Genomic DNA, 4,306 nt, shown 5'->3' with positions numbered 1-4,306 from the left:
GGGAAGGCAGCATGTGGATGGCCGCCTGAGCTCTGACCCCCAGTCCACGGGGGTGTGGGTCCCAGACCAGCAGCATTGGCATGGCCTGGAACTCAGACAGGTGGGATCCTGGACTCCCCCTGCACCTTCTGGATCAGAATCTGAATTCTCACAAGACCTCCTGGATATTTCTATGCACATTCCATGGTGACTGTCACAGGAAGTGTAAAAACGTGCAGAAAATGCATCAAAATGTCAACAGCGATGGGGATTCCACAACTGATTTTAATTTGCTTATTTACACTTGTGCGTAATTTCCAAATAGCTTCAATGAGCAAAGATCTCATCTTTAATAAGAAAAATATTGGAGTCCTCCATTTTCACTTGTTGATACAACAGAACATAGATCTATCACATCCTAAGTTGCAAAAACATAAATTAGAACAACTCTTCCAGCTCCATCACCACCAAACTCCAGATTTACAGAGTGCAGCCATGGATTTTGATGTAAACAGGAAAGGGAACATCTAAGTCTGGGGACCGCGCCATCCAGCGGGATGTCATCAGCTGCAGCTGTCTCGAGAAGGATGATCGTGGCTCTGCCAGGGCAGCCTGGCGGTCCACAGAGGCTGCATGGAGCCAGATGAGAAAAGAATAGGCTAGGCTGGTCCTTCCTGGGTGCTTGCAGAGTGCTGGGGCCACAGGCTGGGGGTGACAAGGAGAAGTCTTTTCAGGGACAAGCTAGTGAGTGGAGAGGACAGGTGATGGCATTCTTTGGAGGTAAAAGCAAAGTCATGGCCATTTGTCCCCAGCTGGGACCCAGTGCCCATCTGCTGTCTCCCACATCCTCAGTGGAAACACGCTGTCATCACACCATACTGACCAGACTAAGCCAACTCAAGCGGCCAATCACAAGCAGCCCTGACCCTGTTTCTTCTCTGCATCCACCCCCAAATCATCAAAGCTGCTCCAGAGAGCACCATGGTCTCTTAAGTGCCTTCTAAAAGGCTGTGCCAGGGTGGCCGACCTACCTCTAACTCTCCTCTGGGGGCAGCTGGTCCCTTCTGACCCCTGTCAAACCTGGCCTTGGACAGCCAGCAAGGCTTCTGTGCACTCAGAAGAGGGACTCTGGCCAATACCTCACCACACTGGCCCCCTCCAGGGATCCCCAAACATCTCCCCAACCAGTGACACCCTGGCCCCTCTCCCCTCTTGTCCGCATGGGTACCAAGGGAGGGGCACCGGCCTCCCCCCTCACCCTCCTGGCCACAGCTGATCCATGATTGTCAAGCACTTGACCTAGGCTCTGCCTGAGGACTTTTCCAAGGGATCCTGTGCCTCTTCCATGGGGAAAGCGTGTTTGATAAAAATACATGAGTTGCCCGTGGCCTTGTTTCCCTTCTGCAGAGCATTCAGAGGTGTTCAAATCCCCAGGCCCCCACAGAGGACCTGCAGTGGACTGAGTGGTGCCAACTAAAGATATGACCGCCAAGAGCCTCAGAACATGGCCTTGTTTGGAATAAGGATCTTTGCTGATGTAATTAAGTTACCTTCATTACCCGAAGTCATCCTAGACTAGGGCAAACCCTAAGTGAAGATGACACAGAGGTTGGAGGGACACAGCCACAACCCCACAGATGCCAGGAGGCACCAGGGCATGAAAGAGGCAGGGAGGCCCCTCCCCTAGGGCCCTAAGAGGGAGCTCAGCCCTGCTGTGGCCTTGATTTTGGACTTGCTGCCTGCAAAGCTATAAAGACTAGTCTGTGACATTTCATAGTGCTTGGTCACAGTGATCCTGGGAGATGGTGCTGGGCAGAAATTGTCACCAGGCGCGAGGCAGTGCTGGACATACAGGACTGACCATGTCAGCAGCAGGACAGAGACTACAGGAAGGAATAGCCACCAGAAAGAAGTCTTAAAGATGCATGGGAGATGGTCATTCTGGCAAAATCTGAATAGAAACGCCACCCAGAGCAAGCTGCCCTTGCAAGAGCCCTGTGTGGGGTCAGCTTTGGGGCGTGAACCTACCAAACAGAGCTGGACGTGTGCACCCACACCTGGGGTTTCGCTGGGGAAAAGACAGACGATAAATAAGTAGACTTCTGGCCACATCAGCCTCTGTGTCTCGGCAGGGTGCTTGCAGAACCTCCAATCTGGGAAATAAATACGCATGTCAGACTTCCAGGAAGTCACAGTGATGGTAATAGCTCAGGGACAATGCACAGGGAGGGGACTGGAATGATGTCTGAGCAGCCCGACACATGAATTAGGGGTGAATCCCCTTTGATGCAACAAGGTCCAGAGGGTCAGGGTCTCCCCACCCTTCTTCAGGAAGATGTTTGGTTCCCCCCAGAGCAAAGCCCAAGAACATATGGATGCTGGTGGAGAGACACATACAGCTTCCGACATAAAGCAGAAAAAGATTCTCCCCTGACTTTGTCGGGTACCCTAGCTGCTGCGGAGGAAACTCAACAGAAGGTCCACCTCCTTGTTTCTCTAGAAGTCCATGCACATGATGTTTATAGGCCCCGTTCACCTTGTTCTCAGAAGCACTCATGTTAGGGTCGACCTGGGGAGCAGGGGGCTAACCCGCCACAGGGAGCAGAGAGCACCAGCTTCCCCCGCTCCCGGGCCTGCCAGCAGCTCCCAACCCAGGCAGGGCACTTACGGACAGGGACAGGAATTCTTTCCAAACCAGGTGCCGCAAGCATTTTCTGCATTCTTCCTCTCTGCACAGACCTGCCCCAGTGCAGACTCACCCTGTCACACCCCAGCCAGCTCAGCATGTCCGGGCCATATCTGGGGGTCAAATGCCCAGGAGCACAGGTTGTGTATCCTCCAACCAGGGGGCGTCTCTCTTGCCTGGCCTTTTCGGTTCCTATTCGTCCAGGATCCAGAGCACAGGCCAGTAAGGGGAGGACCGCTTCTCCTCATCCCTACTTAAGGGCCGAAACTGCCCAAAGGGAAGGTGTTTTACGCCCCGTGAGAATTCTCCAGTTAGCTCAGAGCTGATCCCTGATGACAGCCATTCATTCACCTTAGATGGGGCTGACCCCTGGATGTCCTCTGAAGGAATCTCCATCCTAAAACTCCTGGTAGCTCCATGTCTGCTTTCAGTTCTCCCAGGAGTGAGCGCCAGGGGAGTCAGAGCCCATCTACCTGGGCTCACCTCCCAGCATTTCTGCTCCCCTGCCGCCCAAAGATTCGTCCCCTACCTGCCCTGTCATCACTCCCCAGTCTGGGTCTAGGCCCTTATCATGGGTATGAGAACCACAAGGACGAGTAGGACCCCTGCCCTCATGGCAAAGGACACCATTGAGTCACACAGACGCAAACACTTAACTGGCCATATAAGGCCTGGGTTTGGACTTCTGGGTTCCCAGCTGCCACTTCTTTCTGATTTCCTGGCCCTAAGCAGTTCATGATTCAAGCACCCACCCTCAAGTCCCTGCAGGAATTTTCCTTTACCCACAAGACAAATTCCAGATTTCAGACTCCTCCCTAATATCCCCATTTTGTTCTCCCCCAACCTCAGCTCTGATGGCCCAATGCAGCCCCTTCCTCCCCGCCACCCCACCTGCCCCCTGAACACAACGTTTGCAGACCACGCCCTCAGGAGCCCCTCCCCATTCCTTGAGGCCCTACCTGGTCCTCTGAGCCCAGGCCAAATCCCTTCCTCCCCAAGAAACTATTCCTCTGCCTCTTCCCTTTACACCACAGCCAGCATCTGCTCATCCGGGATGAAACACGACTATAAAAACCACAGTCACTTCTCATGCTACAGAGTGGTGGGAGGATACTCTGAGGGGGGCCGGTGTTCCGCAGAGAACGCCCTTGGGTGGTGCAGGGAGAAGGCCCAGGGCCCCATCCAGATGGGAGGGTGGACACGATCGTGGGGGGTGGCCTGCACAGCCTGGGTGCAGAGCTGGGACTTCAGCTTCCCCAGGGAAGTCACACTCTGGCAGCAGTTCTGGGTTCCTCCCTTCCTGGGGGTTGGTGGCCTAACCCTGGTCATTTGGCTCTAAAGGCAGACACGAGTCATCTCCAAAGCCTAGAGCCCTCTGGGGAATGGGGTGACAATCACACCCCATATGTGACCACTGCCTATTTGGGATCACATGCTCTGTTCCTGCCACCACTTGAAGGAAAACTACATAAGCCAGAGAGATATGGGAACAAGCCCAGCTCTTCCCTAACACGGTGCAGCACGGAGGGAAAGGCTTCCATGTTAAGACACAAGTGTGGGCTCTTAGCATTTCTGTACTGTCAGAAGACTCCAGCCCCGGAGGAGGCCAAGAAGGAGTGGGGCATTCTGGGTTCCAGGAGC

At 54.0% G+C, this 4,306-nt stretch overlaps 1 long non-coding RNA gene across 1 annotated transcript; it reads right to left on the bottom strand.

Annotated features, from left to right (window-relative positions):
• Nucleotides 1-355: 355 nt before the first annotated feature.
• LOC125094961 (uncharacterized) lies at nucleotides 356-3,702 on the bottom strand. Its single transcript, XR_007125750.1, has 3 exons — nucleotides 3,625-3,702; nucleotides 2,008-2,132; nucleotides 356-684 (listed from the first exon to the last, which is right to left on the bottom strand). It is a non-coding gene; the product is annotated as an uncharacterized LOC125094961 (long non-coding RNA).
• Between the last annotated feature and the right edge of the window lie 604 nt (nucleotides 3,703-4,306).

The sequence above is a fragment of the Lutra lutra genome, chromosome 3 (genome assembly GCF_902655055.1).
Source record: "Lutra lutra chromosome 3, mLutLut1.2, whole genome shotgun sequence".
NCBI lineage: Eukaryota > Metazoa > Chordata > Mammalia > Carnivora > Mustelidae > Lutra > Lutra lutra.
The sequence above is the reverse complement of the archived record's forward strand: the minus strand, read 5'-3'. Positions and strand labels throughout refer to the sequence as shown.